The sequence below is a fragment of the Lemur catta genome, chromosome 1, assembly GCF_020740605.2.
Source record: "Lemur catta isolate mLemCat1 chromosome 1, mLemCat1.pri, whole genome shotgun sequence".
Lineage (NCBI taxonomy): Eukaryota > Metazoa > Chordata > Mammalia > Primates > Lemuridae > Lemur > Lemur catta.
This window is the reverse complement of record NC_059128.1, coordinates 64,617,249-64,642,970: the sequence shown is the minus strand read 5'-3', so window position 1 is coordinate 64,642,970 and position 25,722 is coordinate 64,617,249. Positions and strand designations below refer to the sequence as shown.

The 25,722-nt window shown below is 42.1% G+C and overlaps 1 long non-coding RNA gene across 1 annotated transcript in view; it reads left to right on the top strand.

The window, feature by feature from the left end:
- LOC123650620 overlaps positions 1–21,519 on the top strand; it is a 126,172-nt gene extending 104,653 nt beyond the window's left edge. The window contains exons 2-3 of the long non-coding RNA XR_006739440.1: positions 15,950–16,152; positions 21,240–21,519. This is a non-coding gene — a long non-coding RNA (uncharacterized LOC123650620). The remainder of the gene's footprint in view (positions 1–15,949; positions 16,153–21,239) is intronic.
- The last annotated feature ends 4,203 nt before the right edge of the window (positions 21,520–25,722 follow it).

Sequence of the window (25,722 nt, the reverse complement as noted above, 5' to 3'; positions counted from 1 at the left end):
GGCATCAGATCCTGCCCAAAATGGTAAACATTCTATAAAAAAGCCATCTGCACTAGAATGTTTATAGCAGCACAGTTTGCAATTGCCAAGATGTGGAAACAACCCAACTGCCCATCAGTACATGAGTGGATTAACAAAATGTGCTATACGTATACCACGGAGTACTAATCAGCCACAAAAAATGGATGAACTACCTATTGTATTATCCGGGATGGAGCTGGAGCCCATTCTTCTAAGTGAAGTATCACAAGAATGGAAAAACAAACACCACGTGTACTCACCATTAAATTGGTACTGATTGATCAACACTAATGTGCACATATGGGAAGTAACATTCATAGGGTGTCGGGCAGGTGGCGGAGGAGGAGGGGATGGGTAAATCCACACCTAATGGATGCGGTGCATGCTGCGGTATGGGCACACTTGTCGGGCGGTGCAAAGGCAAATTATGTAACCAAAGCATTTGTACCCCTGTAATACTCTGAAATAAAAAAGAAATCATCTTGAGGGCAAGATTGCTGACAAGATCTCTAACCATCATTTCTGCTGTAGTCTCTTGCTAAGAAAATGAACAGATACAGCAGCTTCACACAGCCGACTCTATTATCTGCTTGCTGCTAAGAAGAGGAGAAGGAGCTGATGTGACTGTTTCCAGTGCCCTGTTAATTTGACAAAAACCACAAATCATCTTTCATTCCCTTTTTTCATGTTTCCTAAATAAAAGATACGAGTAACCAGTTTTCTAAGCCAACACACTTTTCCCCTTCCTCTCTTGTGTTTGGCCTTTTCCCATGTGGAAAAGTAAAATAAACTTCTTCCTTCTTTGTCTGGAGAAATTTTTCTCAAACCTGTGCACACCAGCTCTGCACTATTTGACTTTCTTCTGTAAAGAAAAGCCTTTTTCTTTCTTTCTTTCTTTCTTTCTTTCTTTCTTTCTTTCTTTCTTTCTTTCTTTCTTTCTTTCTTTCTTTCTTTCTTTCTTTCTTTCTTTCTTTCTTTTTCTTTCTTTCTTTCTTTCTTTTTCTTTCTTTCTTTCTCATTTATTTACTTATACATTTATTTATTTATATCAGTGTGGACTTGAGAATTCTTACTTTAGTCAATAGATTATAATCCTTACTGCCATTTATTTTGATGCTAAAATTGTTCCATATTTGAGGAAGATTTTAACATCCAGGTGTTTGATTTAGACAACTATTGGGTGAGGCTATATTCAACTGAAATAAGAAACCAAGGAGAAGGAGGAAAATGTTTCCCATTGTTGCTTTATTTTGCATCCTCCGATTACTTGTGAACTTTAATTTGCATATATTTATCTCCTTTTGTGAACTGTTCCTACCCTGTGTTCATTTTCTCTATTATTTGTAAGAACTCTTTATTGTTTAAGAATATTAACATTTTGTCTTGCATAAACATTACAAATTATTATTGAGAGGGTACGATGAACTAGAAACTTTACCAACAATATCTTATTTAAACCTCACAACAATCCTCTGACGTAGTACTATTATTATGTTCATTTTATAGATGAGAGGTGAAGAGGGCTTAGAAATATTTCCACAGATCATAGGCCAGCAACCAAGGAAAGTCAGAATTTTATTCCAGACTGTGTGATACTGAAACTTTGATTCTTCATTTATAATTCTGCATGCTGCATGCATGGAAAACTTTTTACTTTTCTAAGAATTCTGGGAGATCTAATGTTCCCCAGAGCCCTTCTAAAGTTGCAACCACAAGACCAATTATTATAATTGCATCTTAAATTAAGATTTATTGTATGTAGCACATTAGCTTGAGATGTATCATCACATTTATGACATGGTAGATTCTATATTTGTACTTCACAGTGCCTTTGGTGCTCTGCAAAATAAATATGTAACGTAGGTGGAAACTCGTATTTGGGTTTGTTGAGGATAAAATGCCATCTAGCAGGCACCTGCTAAAGTTTATACACTTTGTGGATGACATGGTAGGGCGGTGAAGAACCTTGGCTGAGAGCACAGCAGCTTGGGGAGGCCTCTAACCCTAACCCCACCGACTGCTTTTATCTGGGAAGCAGAAGGGCCAACAAAAATGGTTTGTGAGGCTCCTTCTGGCCCTTCCTTTCTGGAATTCTCTCACTAGTCATAATAGGCACCTCTTGGTTTCCCTCATTGTTGCTAGCTTTCTTATTTTTCCTTCTTTCTCCTTCATATCCATTCGTCTTAACTTCCCTTTTCTCCTCTGATGTGTGTTAGGTCTGCCAGGGGTTTGGAAAAATCCTGTCTGGCCCTTTAGCCCCTGACCAAAATGGTCACATGCTGGTGACCTGAGGGGGCTGTTCTCCTTGATTCATAGTCCCAGGGACCCTGATTTATGCATCAGCGGAGAGAGGGAAGATAAGGGATCTGGGAACTCTCTAGAAATTGCCACTTTTTTATTAATAGTTACTGCCGCTACTGACTGTTTGCATGGCGCCCTCTGGTGTCCAGACTAAATACTTTTATCTTCAAGACTAGAGAGTCCAAAACAGTGTCCCCTCCCCCTACTACCACAGGAGGGAGCAATTCAGGAAAAGACATTATTTTATTTTCAAATAATAGTTTTACTGAGCTCCAAGAAAAATCTTCACTCTTATAAATTTAGATTGTCCAATTGATTGAATAGAAGATCAATTAGAATATGAGAAGAGAGGTTTGGTTACTAAAATATTAATGAGCATGTTTGATACAGCAACTCAGAGAAAGCGTTTAGTCATTTATTCCTGTGTTCACACAGTCCTGTAGAGATCCCCGAGAGCGTTTTATCAAATTTCAGCCTCGAAGTAGTTGGAGCTATCCCCAGCCCTGACCTGTCCGTGAAGCTCGAAGCGGCCTGCAGGACTCTCCATACAACAAATGCCACTGTGTGCAAAACAGAATTTTGACTCAGCCCCCTCCCAGCCCTGCTCCCCTGCCCACTCTTCCCCGCGTGGCACCGCCATCCACCAGTTACACAGGCCCAAAGCCTAGGAATCATTCTTGACCCCTTTCTTTCCCACATCTTTATTTTTTTTTATTTTTTTATTTCAGCTTATCATCATGCGGGTACAAAAGTTCAGGCCATATACACTGCCCATGTCCCGCCCATCCCCCCGAGTCAGAACATTCAAGCGTGTCCATTCCCCAGACTGCGCGCAACGCGCTCACACGTGTAGTTATGCCCCATCCCCTCCCCCACCCCCCCTCCTCAGTCCGATACCCAATTGCTGTCATTCCCAAATGTGCACTTAGGTGATGATCAGGGTCTTTCCCACGTCTTACATCCAATTCGCTGGTAATTCCTGTTGGCTCCACCTTCAAAATATATTCCAAATATGATCACTGCCTATCACGAACACTGCTGTCACTGCAGCCCAAGCCTCCGTTGTCTTACTCCTGCGGGCAGCGGTAACTCCTAAGTTGTCTGCCTCCTTCTCCCCTCCCCGTCCCACCACCTTCTTCACTTAAATAAGCAGAGCAACCTTATACAAATGCAGCCTGTGTTCAGAACCCTCCAGTGACTTCCTGTCTCATGTAGATTGAGACGCAAAAGTCCTTCCCATGGCCCGATCTCTGACCTTTTCCCCTCCACCCTCCCCAACTCTCACTCCATTACAGCTACACTGGCCTCCTCACTGTTCCCTGGGCCTTGCCCCTGCCTTCTTCCTTCTGGGATCTTTTATCCTCACATCCTTGTGCCCTCCTTTACTTCCCTCAGGTCCCGATTCGAATGTCATCCTCTCAAAGAAGACTCTCCCAACCACCTTGTCAAAGACAACTACTTCCACACTCTCCATTCTCTTACCCTGGTTTATTTCTCTTTTTAGCATTTACCACCTGAGAGTAGATTTCTCATCTCTGAGTGTGTTTATTGTCTGTCTTCCCCTAAGATATGAGATTCATGGCCAGAGATTTAGTTTTGTTCCTTTCTGAATTCTCAGTGTTAAACATATAGTGGCCACTCGATGAATGAGGGGATGAATTAATTATTAGTTTAGACCATGTGAAATTGTTGACATTCTAAACGTTCTGTCCTACTAAAATAGCAATTCAAATAGTTCATCTTCTTAATATTATTACCACTTGACACATAGGGAAACCGAAGTTCAATGACATAAAGTGACTTCCCCAAGTCAAATAGAGGAAGAATGAGCGGCAGACTCATTTCATTCATGCAACACTCCTCTTGCTTTCTAGACACTGTGCTAGGTTTGGGGGCCATTGAGGAGAAAGCCTTGCCCATCCCCCAATTCAACTGCTCTTTGTGGCTATAAGATCTCCCGCCAGCTGCAGCTGGCAGGAATGGGCAGGGCTGTGCGTGAGCTCAGAGCAGCACCACATCTCGCAGAAGGGCCGGTGTCAGGGCAGTGTGGACTGCTCCCCACTGCTTCTGTGACTTCTGGCACCCAGGGTCCCTGTCTGGTGGGCCTTGATCCTGTTTCTTCTGGTCCCGGGGGAGACGCGGAACTGCCCTTCCATAGTGCCGCCCCTCTCTTTATGCCCCATCTGCTCTTCAATGTTGTCAAGCTGGAAAGGCCACACACAGGCCACGCCATGCAATGCTGTTCCATCCTAAGAGGATATGGATGGGAAACCACACTGATTCCCCCATACATCTGTGCTCAGTAAGCCGTACATGAATCAGAAAGGCATCTAGAAGTGGGCAAGAGAGCAGGTGGATCTATTTCTCACCATCCTTTCACCATCCTTTCACAGCAAAGGATGTATAGAGTCAAGGTCACATTCAGGGCTGATTAAATGTGTATGAAACTTTTCTCCCCCAGGGAGCTACCCCTCTGAGTCAGTGGGGGCAGCGTGCAATAGAAGGGGAGAGGAATATAAAAAAGCTACATCACTGCCTCTTCCTTTTAGCCCTTTCCAAAGTCTCTTTAAATCTTCAGCTTCTTTCTTTGGTTATTTCCCCCAGCCAGTGCTTTGTTTCGGAATTAGTGGGAAAAATTCTGTTTTTTCCTCTTTAACTAGCATTTTGCTTATCCTGTGGTTTATTGAGCCCTAGGGAATTTATGTCCTATAAATAAGTAAAACTATTATTATTATGTAGCTCTATTCAGAGCATTAGTGGAAGGGGAGAAGTGACATTTTTCTTTATTTGCTTTAGAAATGTGTTTTAGTCACAATAGCTCTCCTCCTGCCTAGGATTAATGGCATAATTATTCACATTGGGCAACAGAGATGGAATGAGTTTGAACTTGGCATGAATTAATACACCAAAATATGCCTCCTGTTCTCTCTCATTGCCTAATTAATTCTGAATTGTGAAATTCCCTGTGAGCTACTCAAAAAGCATGGTCACTGGATTCTAGTACAATTATTCCCTTTTTTTGGCAATAAAAATCAAGTGGTTTGATAGTTATGGGCTATTTAAAAAGAGAATGTCTATTTGAGAGCGTCCTGGGAGGGTGAGAGCAGACATCATAAAGGATCTTTCTAGAGGTTTTACAGTGAAGAACCTGTATGTGATGCATGTGCAAAGGTTCCCCAATGAGACTGAACTTTGCATGAACCAGCTATACCACTAGGGAAAGTTGAGGGGCTTAGGAGCATTACCTCAAGTCTGAAATTTCCACTAGGAAGGCTATGCCTTTGGATTTGAATGTTGTCTTCAGAGGTTCCCAGTTAAATATGGATGAGTTGTCCATAGAAAAAATACCACAATTATCTACCAACCACCAATGTGGGGTGAGGAGAACTTGACGCTGCACACTCTTGCTAGCTGCCCCTTCCAGAGACGAAGAGTCACTCATGTGAATTACTGGAACTCAATACCTTGACTGGGCCGTAATAGCTATTAGACGGGGAGTTGTGATGTAAGAACTCCCTTGCTCTCTCTTCTGCTCCATGGGGGTCTGTAAGTGGATTCAAGACTGGACCACTCTCTTCAACTGACCTTCTTCCTGCAATTTTCTAGAGGGTAAGATCCCATGAATTGGATTTAGGACTTGGACAAGAAGTCTGAGCTGGAGGGTCTTAGTCAACCATTATTAGACCTTGACCTGGAGTATTGGGCACTTGAATAGACATTAGTAGAGGGATATTTTAATTCTTATTTGTTATTCCCTGTGGCTGGCTCCCCTAGGATCCTCAGGGAATTGGAGGGAAGAGAATAAATGGCATGGCAGTATTTTAATATCTTTCTTTGGATTCTTGGCAATGGTATGATCAAACACTATCAATATAAAAATTATGATACAGAGGAAGGCAATACTCATCACCCCCTGCAATAAATCCCACACATAGCAGACAGAGGGATCTTTGAAGAATACAAATTATATCTTATTACTCCCCTGTCCCAAACCCTGCAATTTCCTAGTTCCTACACAGCCACTGGGTTTCTATATGGCCAAGTGTCAATAGTAGTATCAGAGTGACAGAAAGATCAGTTTCAGACATTCAGACACTTGGGTAAATCAAACTAAATATACTTTTCTAAAGGATAGTATAAGACCCTGCAGTCAGACTACACGTCAAATGGATCAGCAGCATTTTCCTGGACAGGTGGTGACTGTAAGCTTTCCAACTCCAAAACGCCTCACCAGCTAGTGAACAGTCACCGATAGCAATGTCTGAGGGAGTAAAGGTCACGGCAGAGCTCTTGGAAACTTAACTATCTCATTTCATTTTCATCCCTACAAGGCTGGAAGAGTTCTGTGTATCTGCTGGTCTGGACTGTGGTGGGACCCAACTCTTCTGAACCAGGTACATCCAGAGTCGTTCAATACATCACCAGAGAGAACAGCATGCTACCGTTCATCCACACACAAACACAGCCCTCATTTAGCACCTCCAACCTCCCCCAGGCTAATATAGCCTGATCCAAGTGATTTCTGAGCTCAGTGGTGTGGATCTAGCATCTGTTATCCAGGAGTCCCTGAAAGTCATGCTAACTGGCTCTGCGTCCTCTCCTGCAGTTTCCCAGCATATTTCAAATAAAATTCAAAGCCCTGAAAATGGCCTTGAGAACCAAGACAATCTGGTTACTGCTTAACATCTCTCTTCTACTCTGGCTACATTGGCTTCTCACTGGTCCAAGGACGCTCCAAGCTAATTTCTGCCTCAGAAATTGCACTTGTATCACCCCTCTGATAGACGCTGTTCATCAAATTCCTCAGATGGTGTCTTCCACCATTGCACTCAGGTATCTATCCAAGTGTCACCCCTCAATGAGGACTTTTGGCCACCCAATATAAAATAGCCCCTGCTACACTTCATATCACTTTATATTTCCTTTTTATATCTTTATGATACTGACCATGCACTACCTGACATAATGTGATATGTTTGTTTGTTTAATATTTATCTTCTCCACTAGGATATAAACTCCATGAGGGTAAGCACTTTGAGTGCATTGGTCCCTGATATGTTCCCATCAATCAGAACAGCATGAAAAGCCTAAAAAGTGCTTACAAAATATTTATAGGATAAATAACTTAATGCACCAGCGAGACAGAATAAAAAAGTTTGAAGAAGAAAGAAAAAAATGTCTAGATGATGAAAACAATTCTAATAACACTGTGTCATTTTATTGTTGAGGAAACTACAGCTTAGGTATCTTGCCCGCAGTTGGTAAGGGGTAGAGTCAAGGTTCAATCTGATTGGCATCACTGTGATGCCAATGCCATAAATGTAAACCTCTTTTGTTGTGTGCATCCAGGGGGATCATGAGATAAAACTCAGGATTGGCAGGAAAATTAAAATGTTCTATTTTTATACTTTTCTAAACTTACATGATTTTAATTTCTATATTGTGTAAGTTTTATAATGTACATAATTATATAGCATACAACTCATGCATGTGTATTTTATTAGTAAATAAATATTCACAGATAGGGAATGTATGCTCCAGAAATGTTTTGGCATATATTGCCATCCATTTCCAGGAAGTTCTGAGCAGGATGAGGGTAGTGGGTGTCCATGGTGGTGAGGGGCACAGAGGGTGTGGAAGGGGAAGGGTGTGAAGCGATGACACCTCTGGCCTGAGTCTTTGTGTGTGGGGTGCCTATGCACGGGTGGCTGTGAGGGCCAGTTTTCTCAGATGTACACCTAGGGAGATGCCCCTGCCTGCCACCACCACACCAAACAGGGGCCTGGACTAATCTCAGAGCAGTACCGGGTCTGCAACCCAATGGAGGCTAAAGCCTTGAAGGACATATTTATCCATCCAAAGTCAGGGTCAGGCCAGGCTGAAAGTACTTCCTAGTCCCTCCCCCTCCCCTCAATTTGCAACTGCGTGCTCAGGCGTGCACACATCCACACTTGGATCTTCCTGTCAGCTGGGAGGAAGACCTGGCTTGAAATGGAGAACGTGAGAGATTAAAGGGATGGAAGGAATGATCCAGTTTAGGTCTCTCATTCTACACATTAGGAAACTAAAGCTCAGAAATATGGAACACAGATAGTTTCTGGCAGAACCAGGACTAAGTTCTCTCAGTTTCCTGACTTCCAGCCTCTGGGCTCCCCACCGACCCCTGGAAGCCATCCCACCTTACTCATGCCCATTTTCTTACAGGGCAACTTTTGCTTTGAAGGCTGGCCACATTCTCAATACCAGGTCTTTGGGATGTTGGAACCCGAGAGGCCCTCAATAAGGATGGTACACATGGATGTGTTGCCCACTTTCCCTTCATTTCAATACGATGTGATCCTCAAATAGTAAGCCTGTGAAATGTTTCCCATGAAGCAGTTCTTTCATCTTTATTTCCAGACCTTCTCAATTAGCACTCCCAGGCCCTGTCCTCTAAGTAGCAAGTCCTCATGGCCTTACTGAGCAGGAACCCAAGCAAGTACTTGAAGCTTAATTGATCTGGATGTTTAGAATCGAACTTCATTAGCTGAAATTACTTCAGTTTGCCTAATTTGTTTCTCTGTGTGAGCTCTGATAAGGTTGGTTTAACATCTTCTAAACTGTGGTGTTTATCATCATCAATGCCTACTCAAATTACCCCTGCAGAGTAATGGACCAGGGGAAAAATGGTTTAAAAGGTACAGCTATTTTGTGTAGATATTTCTTCACATACCACACATAGTGCGTGGAATCTGAGTCATCACCAAAGAGCATTTATTTCCAAAAGACAAGTCCACTTTTTAAAAAACAAAACACATCCAGAAAAATACTTTTTTTTTTTTTTTTTTTTTTGCTGGTAAATTGTATCTAAACTCCTGGAACTCAGTTGTCAGAAAAATTCTTTTAATCATCAAGATACAAACATATTTAGGTATAGGAATTCCATAAACTTTCAAGTATTTTTTTATTTATAGACAGAGATAAATCCATTCTTTTGTTATTTTTCCAGTCTGTTAGACTTTTGACTAACCCGTGTGTATGTGTTTATAAATACACATAATTGTGTTTTTGGACAAAGAATCCATCTGAAAATGGCTCTATCGATCCATCCCAAGTATAAAGACACTTTGAGCATTATTGAAAGTCATATCGAGTGTCTGGAAGGAACTGGTAGCAATGGTTGCTTCCAAAGAGTGCAGAGAGAGACCTTCTTCTACAAACCTGTTTATCCATGTCCAATTTCACATATTACCCTCTCCAAAAATTAAAAACAAAAAAATGCATTGTCAGTAACAATAATTCCAAATAATTAGTTTTCCCATAATACTTAGTTCTGTTCACTGTGCTACATATTAGCTCATATTTTTACGTAAACCCAAATACCTTCATTCCAGTGCATTCTGGCATAGCCAGGGAGGTGTTTCAGAGTTATGTCGACAGTCTGTCCATTTAATGTGGAAATTTGATGTGAGAAAACATGGCCAGCACTGAGAATGCGGAAACCTATTTTAACGTCATCACACCTGCTCAAAAATTTTGTATCCTTCTCCTAGAATCTGGGACATGTAGGGGTTTCCATTCATTTATGCTGACAGAAGCCCTGGGTTCAAAAAAGAGCAGGCACCAACAGATTTGTAAGAAGAGTCTCTTTTAGGGAGTCCTGCTAATCTTTCCGCATTGACAAAAATCAGCGTATTTTTCACATTTTCTTGCACTCCTTAGGTATACCCAGTTACACTGGAAATAGGAAATTCACAGAATGAAACATATAATCAAGAGCCCAAACACCACACACACACACAAAACTAGGAAACTCAGATAATAATGCAAAAACTGTCTTTCTTATTTTTAAGTTATATAATTGTATCAATTTTTCACTTTACTTAAATATCATGTATCCCTGGGCTGATGATGTGGGGGTGCAGGTGACGTAGGCAGTAACTGTGGTCACATTGACATACATATTTAGGTTTAGCTGGTTTGACAGCCCTCACCAGTGAAAATCTGAAACATCTGTCCCTCTGCCCCCTTTCAAGGTGCCACACACATCTACTCTCTTAGGAGCCCTCAAGAGTCACTTGTCACTTAAGGACCAACCCAGAAAACATCTGAACTGCTTCCCACTCCCCTGGGCAGTGTCTGTGCTTTGCTGTCATTCACCTACATCCTCTTTCCAGGTCCTTCCCTCACATAAACACAGGACACCACTGGAGATGCCCACCTGGCTCAGGAATTGCCGCCTGTTCTGTGCTTGGGCCCTTGCTGCTGCCACCACCTTGTCAATGGAGAGGGAAATAGCCACCCTCTTCTTTGGATTTGAACCTTTTACCAGGATCCCACAGCAAGGTTTCATGGGTCCAGAGCTGCTACCGTGCTTTTACTTGTTTAAAAACAGTTTTACTGAGATACTCACATACTATTACAATTTTCCCATTGTACACTTCATTTAAAGTGTACAAATGAATGTTTTGGGGGTATATTACATCATTAATTTTTTAAGATTATAAAATATATATAACAGAACATTGGCCATTTCAACCATTTTTAAGTGTACAACTCAGTGGCATTAATCATAATGTTATACAAACATCACCACTATTTCCAAAACTTTTTCATCACCCCAAATAGAAACTCTTAACCATTAAACAATAACTCCGTATTTCTTCCTTCAAAACCCCTGGTAACCTCTAATCTATTTTCTGTCTATGAATTTGGGTATTCTAGATACCTCATGTAAGTAGAATCTCACAATAGTTGTCCTTTTATTTTTGACTTCTTTCATTTAGTATAATGTCTTCCAGTTTCACCCACGTTGTAGCATGTGTCAGAACTTCATTGCTTTCCATGGCTGAATAACATTTTGTTGTATGGATATATCACATTTGTTTATTCATTCATCTCTTGATGAGTGTGACACTTGGGTTGTTTCTGTCTTTTGGCTATTGTGAATAATGCTGCTACGAAAATTGACGTGCAAGTATTGGTTTGAGTCCGTTTTCAATTCCTTTGGGTATACACCTAGGAGTGGCATTGCTGGGTCATATGGAAATTCTGTTTAGCTTTTTGAGGAACCTTGAAACTGTTGGCCACAGCAGGTGCACTATTGTGGATTCCCAGCAGCTATGGGTGAAGGTCAGTGAAACACCACCTTTCCCCTCTGAGGCAAACACTGACAGGGCTGCCTGGCAGGGGCAGTTTCAAATGACAACCACTAGTCCACTAGTGTTTGGCTCACAGGTGCATGTTCAGAGGCACCCAGTGGCCCATTCTAATCTGGCTTCTGTTTGTTCCTCCAGTCCAGTCTTCTGGTCATGCCTGGCCCTAGTCATTGATACTATTTGAGGTCCAGTCCCAGAAACCTCTTAAGTCTTTTTTTGTTTGTTTGTTTGTTTTGAGACAGAGTCTCACTCTGTTGCCTGGGCTAGAGTGAGTGCCGTGGCATCAGCCTAGCTCACAGCAACCTCAAACTCCTGGGCTTAAGCGATCCTACTGCCTCAGCCTCCCGAGTAGCTGGGACTACAGACATGCGCAACCATGCCCAGCTAATTTTTTGTATATATATTTTTAGTTGGCCAGATAATTTGTTTCTATTTTTAATAGAGACGGGGTCTCACTCTTGCTCAGGCTGGTCTCAAACTCCTGACCTTGAGCGATCCACCTGCCTCGGCCTCCCAGAGTGCTAGGATTACAGGCGTGAGCCACCGCGCCTGGCCAGAAACTTCTTAAGTCTTAATGCAAATGAGTCAATAAACACAGATACCAGAAAGGAGACCCACTGCTAGCACCACACACAAATCTCTACTTGGGTTCAGTTGGGCAAAATTTTAATACCGTTTTCACACACAATCTGACCTGATGGCTCTGTCTGAATAGGCTGAACAATGGGGTGAGAAGTCAGTCATTCATTCAGTGAGTTATGAGTTGGTTAATATGCTGTGTGAGTCCAGGCCCTCCAAGAAGCAGGCTCCAAGACAGGATGAGATGTGTAAGAAATCTATCTGGGAACTGCCTGTGAGGGAGTGGGCGGGTGCCAGAGAGGCCGAGAGAGTCATCAGTCTGAGATACAGGTCTGACTCCTGGTGACAGAGGGAAGGGAAGTTGGATGAAGCATCCTAGGCTGCTGCGCAATTTGAGGACATCTGGCAATGTTGGTCCTCAGGTCAAAGTTGGCCACCAGCGGAGGCCCATGTCTCCCAGGAATGGGCCTGCCTCAGTTTCCCTGTCATGCTCGGTCTGTGGCTGGAAGCAGCCCTGGGGAGGGATGGCCTCAGTGCAAACACAGGGATGGATTTCAGGGCAACAGCTGGGGCCACAGTCCGAGTTCTGAAAGGCACAATTCCACTGAGATGATCAAGTGGGTTTGCAAGTGGTATGACATTTAGGATGAGTCTCAGATTTGTGAAAAAGAAATGCTACTGAGAGGATCTTTTGCCATTTCCTGTCAGAGACCCTCTCTCATGACAGCCCTCTGGAATAGTCACACTGGCATACATTTGCTGATCACACCTGGCTTGACAACTTCCCACCTTCCAAAATGCCTGGGTTTTGGGGGCAGCTGTGTGTTAACTTTCTTGGTCAAGATGGGAGTTCTAACTATACCAACTTTGACATAAAATTGCTCAGCGTTGGGTCCTCTGGGTGCCTGTAGTTTTGAGAGTGCTTTGACAACCATGAAACCACTCTATTTTAATTAGATCCTTTACCCAAATGGCTCAAGTGGTAGGGTCAGAACTAGAACCCAGGGCTCTTGACTCCCAATTTTTTCAAGAGCTTTGGATGGTATTTTATTTTTTCCTTAAGTTCTCATTGTGTGGGATGATTTGGACCCCTGAAGACTCCATTTTGCCTGTGAATCCCTGAGGTCCGTGGGCATCTAAGAGGAGGAATGTTTTTCCCCGTGTGCTGGGAGGACTTCGTTCCATGCCATCTCACCTCATCTCTGGGGCCTTCCTTTAACTCTGTTTCCTCCTGGCCCAATTCTCCTGCCTCCCAGCCTCCTTTCTCAGTTCTCACCACAAGCCTCGGCTGTGTCTTTCCAGCTGCATTTGGCTCTCCTCCCTTGACCCAGGGCTCCACTGGGTGGGTCAGCCAAGATCTGTCTTCCTATCCTTGTGCTGAGGGACCCCATCCAGGAAGGTTGGGGTCTGTAGCCTAAATCAAATAGAGAATTACTGATGTGCATGGAATCAGCTTTTGGGTTCAATGGTCCTAAGATACCTTCTAGTCCTTGGAATCCATAAACCTCTAGAACTCTAGCAGGAATAAACTCTTCCATGTGGCAATGAACTAAATTAGAGAAAATGTGTTGACTGCAGACAGGGCAGGGAGTAGTTGATTAATTAGGGGCTGTATCAAGCGCTGCTATGCATCGGCATTCAGCTGTTGCAGAGTTTTAAATAGTACCTCTTCCCCTGAAGGAAAAATTTAAGGTCCACTCATTTACTAAAGGCTACTAATTTCACAGGGGATGTAGTGCTAGACTGTCAGCCCCAGGGCCTTGGAGGCTGTGCTTAGACAGTTCAAAGAGAAGCCTCAGGAGGTTCCTTTTCCCTGCTTTCTCTTGTACTCCCTACACCATCCCTCTTTGGTGGGAATGGGGGTGATGCTGTCTTTGGTGTCTGGACAAACTCTTTTACATGTAAGATAATGGTACATACTGCTCTGCTTCCATTTTGCTCTTGTTAATAAAAAAAAAAATTGAGACTTTTTGGTCAAACAAGACAAGCATTAAGGCTGGGAATGCAAACAGCAATGGTAGGACCCCAGGTTTGCAGAGGCTAACACAAGTTAAAAAACCTTTTCACACTCAGTAACTGATTTTATCTTAAATCCATCTTGGGAGGTTGGCAGGGCAAGCACTGTTGTCGCTATTTAATTAAAAAAATTCCTTCTTTCAGCAAACAAGTATTTAGTACCTACTAAGATTCCCTTCCTAATATTTATTGAGTACTTGCCATATGCTGGGCACAGGCTACTTGCTATCTAATCTAAAGCCCAAAGTGACCCTATGAAATAGATGCTACTGTTAACCCCATTTGGCAGATGAGGAAATAAATGGAAGTGCAGAGGAGTAATGTGATTTACCTAAACTATTGGGACTGTGGAACTAGAATCCGAGTTTCTGCAGTCTGACTCCAGAACCCATGCTCTGGTCTGCTCTGTGGCACTGACAAGTAGTCTATTAAACACATGGAGGAAAAATGATTCAGTTATAGTTGATAAGTGCTATGAAGGAAAAGTACAATGTGCCACGAGAAAGTATAATAGGGGTCCTAGCAGTCTGGGGAGTAAGGAGAGGCTTCCCCAAGGAAATGATGCTACCGAAAACTTTGCACTTGTCCGCAAGGCCACATCAGAAGAATGAGGACAAATGGTTTGGGGAGAAGGGAAGAGAGGTTTTATTACTTTGCTGGCAAAGGATGAAAAATAGTAGATCTTCTTGTGTCAAAATCCAAATTTCCTGAACATAAGCAGAAATACAGAGATTTTAAAGGGAGGGTCTCTCAGTTCTAGGCTATTGTGGTTAACTATTCTAATCTTCCCATCTCTGCCACAGACGAAGCCTGTGAACTCTGCCTGCTGCCCACCTGGGAGGCTGGTGCCCCTGGGATAAGAACAAAAGGCCTTCTCCCTGCTCCTCCCAATCACCGGCCTGAGGCAGGGGTTCAGGTTTCAGGGCTCGAAAAGGGTAGGGGAAATTTCAAAGAGACAGAAAATATTTTTGCAATTTTTTTTCCCAGGCCATTCCCTTTTACAATAACACTTAAACTGAGGCCTGAAGGAGGGGTAGGAGCAAGACAGGGGAGTGGGGTGAGAGCGGGAAGAGCTTGCAGATAGAGCGCGGAAGGGACTGAGGGAGCCTGGTTTCTCTGCTGCGGTGACAGCTTGGGGGAGCAGAGAGACGAGGTTGAAAAGACAGGCAGGGTGGGCCTTTGTAGCCCATACGAGAATTTAACTTGGTCTAAAAGCGCTGGGAACCCACTGAAGGGAAGATTTGAGCCCATAAAGACAGTGTGGCTGCTGTGAAGTGAGAGGATCAAAGGCGGCAGAGCGGAAGTGGGGAGCTGGGAGACCACTGCGGGAAGTGGAGGTGGAGAGCAGGGGCATCTGCTGACTGGGCGCGCCCTGGTGCTTGACATGGGCGGGAAGGGAGGAAAAGCGGATGACACTCAGACGTGTGGCAAAAGCCCTCAGGTGATGGTGGTGCCCTCTCCTCAGAGCAAACACTAAAGAAAAACCAGGCTGGTGATGGGGGGAATAAATAGGGCATGAAGTTTTGTACAGGCTGACTTTCAGGGGTCAAGGGAATATGCAGAGAAATGAATGAATTGGGAGCTCACAAGGGAGATCTGTGCTAAACATACACATCGGTGACTCACTGAGATGCTGGTTGAAGCCCCAGGGAAGAGTAAAGGTGAGACGAGAAAGGCCTAGATTATACCCTAGGGCCCCTCAATATTTAAAGGTCCTATAAAGAAGGAGCACCCTTTAAAGGAGAGGGATGAGAAAAAAATCAGTGAGAAAAAAGCCCAATGGAACAATGAGGCTACGGGAGAGAGTGAAAAATCACAGGCGGAGTATGTAATTACTGTGGAGAATCAGGTTAAAATTAGACCTGAAAAGTGGACGTTGGTTTATGTATTTGCAGGTCGTGAGTGGCCTTGGGAGGAATCATTTCGGGAGCACGTGGGTGGAGACAACATGTTGAATAATGGAGGATGGTGAGAGGCGCAGTAATCACCATAGCTCTGTGAGCCGCAGTGAAGCCATCTCGTGAACAGGCTCCCTGCTGCTGTGTGATTCACGAGCCCGTGACCTATGAGCTCATATATGGAAAACAGGAAAAATAAGGTAACTAACTTGTAATTGATTGTTTAAAATCAGTAGGTGTGTACAGTTAAATTTTACTATGCTTGAGAAGTGTTCCTTGACTTAACTGATGCTATTTGCTTCTGTGAACTCGCTTGCGTATAGAGTGTAATCAAAACAGGTGGGCTGGGGCTGGTCCCAGGCCCCCTGGTAATGGAATTTATTACAGAACTGGCTCCACCTTGTGTACTCAGACTCACATAAGACCACGATGTAAAATAGTATAAACACCCTTCCTCTTTTCCGGTTGAGCGCTGCTCCCTGTGCCCCGGCCTTTGGCAGTGCAGAGGGTGGTCGCTGGCCAGCTAATAAACACTCCTAATTTGGCTCAATTCGGCTTTCAAGTGGTCATTTTCTCGCGTTCTTAGACCATAACAGGATGTGGGAGTGGAGCCAGAAAGTAAACTGAAGACAAGTTTCAGCATTTCACGCTGTTGTGAGGGAAGCACGTTCTCGGAACGTTGTAGCGACCCCTGGAGGCTGCGCAGGAAGCGGCGGTTCCGGAGCCTGTACGCAGGGGTGTCTGGTGGAGATTCCTGCTTCTGGAGCCACAGCAGGGGCTGATCCTTTCCTGACGGAAGCCCCTGCTGTTGACTCTGAGTGTGGAATAAAAAATTGCTCCTAAGGGACTGCTGAATGCATACTATTCTAGCTTAGGTTCAGAGTTTTTCTCCAGGCTAGACAGGGCTGCCTCATACATAACTGGTGATTTTGGCTATCTGTAATAATGCAAGATTTGTGTCTCCATTTCTGTTACAGGCCTCCTGATTCATAACAAAACTGGGGATCTTAGATTAGAGAAATAAAGAGTATGCTCAAGTTATGTCAGTGCGTTTAATTAATGTATAGCATCTTGTTTTGTGGCATTTAAGAGACAGAGCTGAATGAAGAGGCAGGAGGTTTTAGGACACTGACACCCAGTATTGGCTTGTCCATGGCCTGTGGCTTTGACGAAGCCTTCTTGCATATTTGGGGTCGAGGACAAGTCAAAGTGAGAAGTAGGCGGTATTTTTTTGTGTGCTCAGCCACACAGCCCAGGAGCCAGGATGGACAGTGCATCCAGCTGCATGCTCAAGGAGTCTCAGTGAACACCAGGGAGAAGGACAGATTGCAATGCAATGTTTATGCAAAGCAGTCCTTCACCCACTAATACAGTCCAAAAGTCATTTATTCTTTGAGAATGTTACCAAATTATGACAAGAATGAAAGGTAAGCTAAGATAACTTATTGCTTACACAGATCCTCCCTTCTGGCACCATCATTTCTTCAAAAGGAGGAAGAAAAATTCTTCTGTCCTCGTAGAGGCCTTCCTTCTCAGGGGTCAGGGGGACCTGTAGGTGTTTGCGGGACACAGCAAAAAAGGGAAGAAGCTTTCTGTGTGTTGGCATGTGTTTCTTTGTGTGTGCACGTGTGTGTCTGTGTGTGTGTGTTTGAAGCCAATTTGTAAATTTAGATCACAAAACTCCTAAAGAAGTTCAAGGCAGTATTTCAAGGATGTTTCAAAAGTCCACTTGAAAGAAAAAAAAATTCGAGTGTTTACTTGGACTTAAAGGGCATGCTTAAAAAAATTACCTGCATTTACTAGATGTTTCACCTGTGAATAGATATAACTAACGTCACACCTGTAGATTGCTCTGACCTCCAGTTATTTTATCATCATATCCTGGCTAATGATAAAGTGGATCATTATTTATAATTTTTCAGTAGCCTCACGTCAGAGGTTATTTTGAGCATTTCCTTCTATGTGGTAAAAGATCATCAGCTACAGGTCATAGAACTATCCTTCTTTCCAACTTCTCCTTATGGTAGCAATAACAGGTACAGAATAAGGCTGAACGAGCTGAAATAGCACATCTTTCTATGAGATGCCATCACATTCTAGAGATGCCCCCTCACTTTGAGGCTTTTGATCCTGCAAAGCAACTACCTTTTTGATAAACCAGACAAGCAGACAAGGCATTTTACTTAAGATAAAGTCTCAATGGGTTCCCATGTCTTTGTCACAAAGCTATTGCCTCTTGAAAGATATTGTCCCCATGTCTGGAAAGCAACAGACCCATGAGAAAAATGGAGTTCGCCTTAAACCTCAAACCTCCCTGCATTGTACTATTAGATATTACTAGAATCTGATTGAGGCCCAAAGATGAGCAAACACAAGCTGCAGCCTGTAGAACCTGCCCAACTCCTTGACGACCTTTTATTGAAAAAATCCTTACTAGTGAAATTTCTCCAAGAAATTTAATTTGTTTAATTTCTTGATAAATCTCCCTATAATTTTTCAGTAGACCATGTGGACAATATTTACTTGATTTGAATAAATGATTAGCAATATGCATAAGGAAGCTTCTCTTTAAAGTGTATCAATTGATTAATGACTTGAGCAAAATTCACTTTATGGCTCTTGGCTGCATTATTAGTCATTTTATGATAATGAGTTTTTGTCACTTGAAAATACAACTTTGTAGCCTGAGCAAGAGTGAGACACTGTCTCTATAAAAAATAGAAAAATTAGCCGGGTTTGGTGGTGGGTGCTTGTAATCCCAGCTACCTGAGAGGCTGAGGCAGGAGGATTGCTTGAGCCCAGGAGTTTGAAGTTGCAGTGAGCTGTGATGATGCACTGCACTCTAGCCAGGTGACAGAACAAGACCCTGTCTCAAGAAAAAAAAAAGTAAAATGTAAAATGCATCTTTCTTTATAGAACTCAGTTATGGTCATGTGTGTTTGGAGGTTGGCTAGTGAATATGTGACCATACTCAGCCTGTGACCGTTTAGTGACTTTGGTTTTGCATGAAAAATTCACAAAGCTCTTGGATAGTGCCCCCTTGAAGACCACTGCCCAATAATATGGGGACTCATCTAGTGGGAAGGCTCTTAGATCTCTTCCAGCCAAAGCCTCTGATTGGCAGAAAAGTAAACTAAGGCATAGAGGTGACAAAAGGGTAATGTGTGTTGTTAGGCTGCTCACCCTAAATCAGCACAAGTTTCTCAGATGTCTCTACTGTGCCTTGTACTGTCCTAGGTGCTGGTGGAAATGCAATTTTTTTTTTTTTGAGACAGAGTCTCACTCTGTTGCCCAGGGCTAGAGTGCCGTGGCGTCAGCCTAGCTCACAACAACCTCAGACTCTTGGCCTCAAGTGATCCTCCTGCCTCAGCCTCCCAAGTAGCTGGGACTACAGGCATGCGCCACCATGCCTGGCTAATTTTTTGTACATATATTTAGTTGTCTGGTTAATTTTTTTCTATTTTTTTAGTAGAGACGGGGTCTCTTTCTTGCTCAGGCTGGTCTCAAACTCCTGACCTCGAGTGTTCCTCCTGCCTCGGCCTCCCATAGTGCTAGGATTACAGGCGTGAGCCACTGTGCCTGGCTGAAATGCAGTTTTTGTCTAGAGTTTACCCTCTAGTAGGGGAGGTGAAACTGGCACATGTAAACATTTAAAGATAGCACACAGCATTATATCACTTATGGCCCATACTCCAGTGGTCCCCAACGTCTTTGGCACCAGGAACTGGTTTCATGGAAGACAATTTCTCCACAGATGGCAGGGTGGAGGGTGGAGCATGGATGGTTTGGAGCATTGCACTTATTGTGCAGTCAAACCTCTCTGCTAATGATAATCTGTATTTGCAGCCACCCCCCAGCGCTAGCGTCGCCGCCTCAGATCATCAGGCATTAGAGTCTCATAAGGAGCGTGCAACCTGGATCCCTCATGCACAGTTTACAGTAGGGTTTGTGCTCCTATGAGAATCTAATGCTGTCTCTGATCCGACAGAAGGTGGAGTTTATGGGGTGATGCCAGCGATGAGGAGCAGATGCAAATACAGATTAAGATTCACTCCCTCACCTGCTGCTCACCTCCTGCTGTGCAGCCCAGTTCCTAACAGGCCATGGACCAGTATAGCTTAATGGCTGTGGGTTGGGGATCGCCGCCATACTCAGTGTAACAGGCTGCATTTTATAGCCATGCTGCATATCAGGATCAGCCCATAGATCAGGTTGGAAAACGAAGCAGGCTTTGAGGTAGAGCAAAGCAGTGACAGCCATCATTCTGTGGTACTATGTAAAACTGGGCCACATGCAGCTTCAATCTGGTTCATGTGTGGCAGAACTGTTAGGTGTCGGAGGGCGGGGCTACAGGATGCAGAGAATCCTGAAGCTCTTGCCCCATGGGATTTTTTTCCTCCTCTTTCAGGCAGTGTCTTTCCAAACAGGAGGCCAGTGCAGTACAGTAGCTAATAGCACAGGTTCTAGAGCCAGATGGACCTGGGTAGGAGTCTCAGCCTTGCCACTTGGTCATTGTATAACTTTGAGCAAATTATTTTACTCAAGTTTCATTTTCTCATCTGTAAAATGAGGAAAATATTTAATGCCTGCCTCAGTATAATTCTGTGAAGTTCAATTGAGATAATGCATAGAAATAGAGTACCCACTACGGTATCTGACATAGAACAATGCTTATTACAATGATCTATTTGCTGGGTGTGGTGGCTAATGCCTATAATCCTAGAATTTTGGGAGGCCAAGGCAGGAGGATTGCTTGAGGCTGGGAGTTCATGATCAGCCCTGAGCAAAAGCCAGATCCTATCTCTACAAAATACAGAAAAATTAATCGGGTTTGGTGATATGTACCTCTTATCCTAGCTACTCAGGATGCTGAGGCAGGAGGATGGCTTGAGCCCAAGAGTTTGAGGTTGCAGTGAGCTATGATGACACCACTGCACTCTAGCCTGGGCAACAGAGTGAGACCCTGCCTCAAGAAAAGAAATCTATCATTACTATACTCAGATCAACTATACTGTTAGCAATGAGAAAGAATGAGAAGGAGAGAGAGAGGGAGGGCGTGAGTGTGTGTGTGTGTGTGTGTGTGTGTGTGTGTGTGTGTGTGTTGCCATATACCATGTTCTGGCCGTTTTAGCCATCAAAGAGAGATTCGGACTATGGAATCTAATTGGTTGTACAATGAATAATTATGTGATGGCTGAAAATAACAAATGGTGTTAAGGTGGAAGCATAAGGTGCAGTTCATTTGTTAATTGTTAGGTATTTACTAATCAGCTTCTTTTTTTTATAGGCACAAAGGAAGACTACATTTCCCAGACTCCCTCACAGTCAGGGTCAGGCCATATGACTGCATTGTGGCCAATAAGATGTGAGAAGAATTGATGTAAACCACTTCAGTGTTGGACATAAAACTACTTGTGAGATTCCTCACTCTCTCCTCCCTTCTCCTTCTATGGTCACATGTTCCAAACAGTATAACTACTATTAATAAATGAAAAGAGCACATATACCTGAGTTATTGCTCATAGCAGAGACAGTGAATGGAGTTGCCCACACTTTATTAAACATTGCATGAGCAAGAAAGAAATTTTTGTTGTGTTATGCCTCTGGGGATATTATAATGATATAATAATAAGTTGGGGACTACTATAGAAACTAGCATTAATTACCTTTACTTGCAAACTGGCCAACTGGAACTGTTCAAATGCAAAGAAAATGAAGATAATAAAAATATTCATATCCAAACAATTCATAGGACATGTTTAATAACAATCAATTGCATTAATAAAATATAGAAGCCATTTTTAATTTCACCAAAAAATTATGTTGTTGGGTTGAATTTCACTTTGAATTTGCTATTAACTAAAAAGTATTTTTTTTTTTAAATAATTCCCCAAAAGGCAACATTCTTACTCAGTTCTCAGAATAGTATACATGTTTAGTTACTGCCAGGGAATGCCCTTCTCTATATGCTGCTAAGTGAAAAACAAAAGCATGTTTCAAAAAGGTACAGATTTGGTCCACTGGAAAAAAAATTACAGTCAATAGGGTTGTCTCTCATGGTGGTAGGGTTATGAATAATCAAGTAATTATTTATTATTATTATTATTATTATTATTATTATTATTATTATTATTATTATTTTTTGAGACAGAGTCTCACTCTGTTGCCCAGGCTAGAGTGCCGTGGTGTCAGCCTAGCTCACAGCAACCTCAAACTCCTGGGCTCAAGCAATCCTCCTGCCTCAGTCTCCCGAGTAGCTGGGACTACAGGCACATGCCACCATGCCCAGCTAATTTTTTTTATATATTTTTAGTTGTCCATATAATTTCTTTCTATTTTTTTAGTAGAGAAGGGGTCTCACTCTTGCTCAGGCTGATCTCGAACTCCTGAGCTCAAATGATCCACCTGCCTTGGCCTCCCAGAGTGCTAGGATTACAGGCGTGAGCCACCACACCTGGCCCAAGTAATTTTTTATTTACTTTATTATATTTTCTAAATCTTCTACAATAAGCATGTATAGCTTATGAACAAAGAGATGATAAAAAGCCATCTTTAAAGTATTCTTTAAAATTTATTTTATTCTTTTTAAGTTTTTTATTTGTTTACAGATAACCTCTGAAGTTACTAAAAAATAAAAAGAAAAACAAATAGCAATAAAACAGATTATTCACATAGAATTTGACAGCAAAAATTTGAAACACAAAGATTTGAACTTAAAGGCTTTAGCAACTTAAGCCATGTCGTTAGTTGCATGTTTTGGGGAGGAAGCACACAACTGAGCTAGCAGTGCTGGGTGATTTTCAAAAGAAGGGATCTTAAACTGAAATAGCAGAAAGACAGAAAGTTGGACTAAAATACCTATGTTTGATTTGGAGAAATACCAATAAGCAAAAGAAAGACATTTCTGGTGCAGTTTCTTTAAGAGTACTCTAGTGGGCTTGCTTGCTTGCTTTTCTTTTCTTTCTTAAAAAAATTTTTTTTTTTACTGCTTTATTGAGGTATAATTGATACACCAAAAACATGCCCATATTTAATGTATACAATTTAATAGTTTGGCCATATACATACATCCATGAAACCATCACCAAGGTCAGGGTAATAAACATATCTACTACCCCCAAACGTTTCTTAGTGCCCTCCTCCTTTTTGCAGGGTGAGAACACAACATGAGATCTACCCTCTTAACAAAATTTTTAAGAGCACAATAGAGTATGGGCAACTATAGAAACTATGCTGCACAGCAGATCTCTTGAAGTTATTCATCTTGACTAACTGTCATAAAACTTTATACCTATTGAACAACAACTCCCCATTTCTCCCTCCCTAGACCCTGACAACCACCAATCTAGTCTCCGCTTCTATGAATTTGACTATTTTGAATAACCTCATATAAGTGGAATCATGCAGTATTTGTCCTTCGATTTTACTTAGCATATTGTCCTCCAGATTCATCTGTGTTGTCACATATGGCAGGATTTCCTTCTTCTTTAATGCTGAATAATATTTTCTTGAATGTATATACCGCATTTTCTTTGTCCATTCATTCATCAATGGACATGTAGGTTGTTTCCATGTCTTGGCTGTTGTGAATAATACTGCAATTAACATGGGAGTGCAGATATCTTTGAGATTCTGATTTTGGATCTGTACCCATAAGTGAGATTGTTGGATCATATGGTAGTTTAATTTTTAATTTTTTAAGGAACTTCCACATTGCTTTCCAAAGTGGCTGCATCATTTTACAGTCCCATCTACCATGTACGAGAGTTCCAATTTCTCTACATCCTCACCAACGCTTGTTATCTTTTGACTTTGGTAACAGCCATTCTAATAGGTGTGAAGTGTGCATGATACACCCTGACCAAGTAGGATTTATCCCTGGAATGCAAGGATGTGACAAAATTCAACATCTTTTCATGATAAAAACTCTCAACAAATGAGGTATAGAAGGAATGCACCTCAACACAATAAAGGCCATATGTGACAAGTCCACAGCCAACATCATCCTTAATGGTGAAAAACCAAAAGCTTTTCCTCTTAGATCTGGAATAAGAGAAGGATTCATAAACTTTTAAAGCTAATAAATGAATTTTGTAGTTACAAGAGACAAAATAAACACATATAAATCAGTTATGTTTTTATACACTAACAATGAAGTATCTAAAAAGAAAATTAAGGGAAGAATCCTATTTATAATAGTATCAAAAAGAATAGAATACCTAGGAATAAACTTAACGAAGGAGGTAAAAGATTAGTACACTAGAAAATATATAACATTAAAAAATATCAAAGAAGACAAAAATAAATGGAAAATATCTGTGTTCATGGGATGAAAGACCTAATATTGCTAAAACGTTCATACTACCCAAAGTAATCTACAGATTGCATACTATTCCCATCAATTTTTCAATGTTATTAGCTTTAAAAGTTTATGCTTTTTGTGGGCTTTTTAGGGTTTTCTATGTATAAAATCATGTCATCTGCAAATAGAGATAATTTTACTACTTACTTTCTGACTTGGATGCCTTTTATTTCTCTTTCATGCCTAATTTCTCTGGCTAGGACTTACAGTACTGTGCTAAACAGAAGTAGTGAGAATGGGCATCCTTCTCTTGTTCCAGATCTAAGAGGAGATGCATTCCTTCTATACGTCATTTGTTGAGAGTTTTTATCACATCTACTCCCTGGTCTTCAGCTTACCACAGGTGCAAATGTGCGTGGCCCATGTGCGTGGGGGGGGGTGCATGCACTAACAATGCACAAGCGTTGCAGGAGGGGTAGACCTGGTAGTGAGCAGAGATAGCATCTCTGGAGGCAGGAGCTGGAAGCAAGAGCTGACTATGAGAAAATAATCTCCTCATCAATCTGCAGAAATTCAGGGGAGGGCTTTGGACTTCTACAAGGAGAGAAATGTGTTTGTGTCATTTTATGCAGACCTCAAAATCCATGCAATTCCAGCTAACCCATTGATTATAGATACATCTATAACTATGTAGCTGGAAAGCAGAATCAAATGTTAAGATTAGTTATCTCATGGGGGGATGATTTTCTTCTTTAGAGTTTTCTCTGTTTTCCACAATGAGAATTTATTATTTTTAAAATTAGAAAAAGTTATTTTAAAAATGGATTCATTCTGAGCTCCCCTGTCTTTAGCCATCAAGTTAGGAAGGATTTAACAAATTAATCTCATACCTAGTGTTAATGACTAATAATGTGTAATGAATGAATAATAATAAACATGTGCAGGCGTGTGTGCATTTTAGCAGATGACTCCAGGAGACTGTGTACGGCCCAAGTCAAGTAGCTCCATATTCTACCTTCCTGAAGACTAATCTTGCCCTTTAGCTAGAGAAGTGGATAAGCCCTGGAATTAAAAGAAGAGTTGTATCTCATGAATAATGGTTGAGAAAAGGAGAAGCGCTCTCCAAGGCATCCAGAGACCTAGCTGTGGAAATCCTGGTTCTGTTTAGGAAAATTGGCACTGATATTTCCTAGTGGGTTCTTGAACTATCATGGATTGTTTTCTTTTGGATTTTTTTTTATACGTTGGTAGCTTTACTCTTCTGTGCCCTCCAGTGTGGATAAAATCTCAAATAGCTTGAAGCCCAGGATTTGTGGATACATGTTCATGAGGGCAGGTACCATGTCTGTCCTCCCCAGCTACATCTCTAGGACCTAAGACAAAGCCAGAGACATAGAAAAGGACATAACAATTAATAATAACTTCTCTTAAGTGTTGACAGTGTGACTGGTCGTGTTCTAAGTACTTT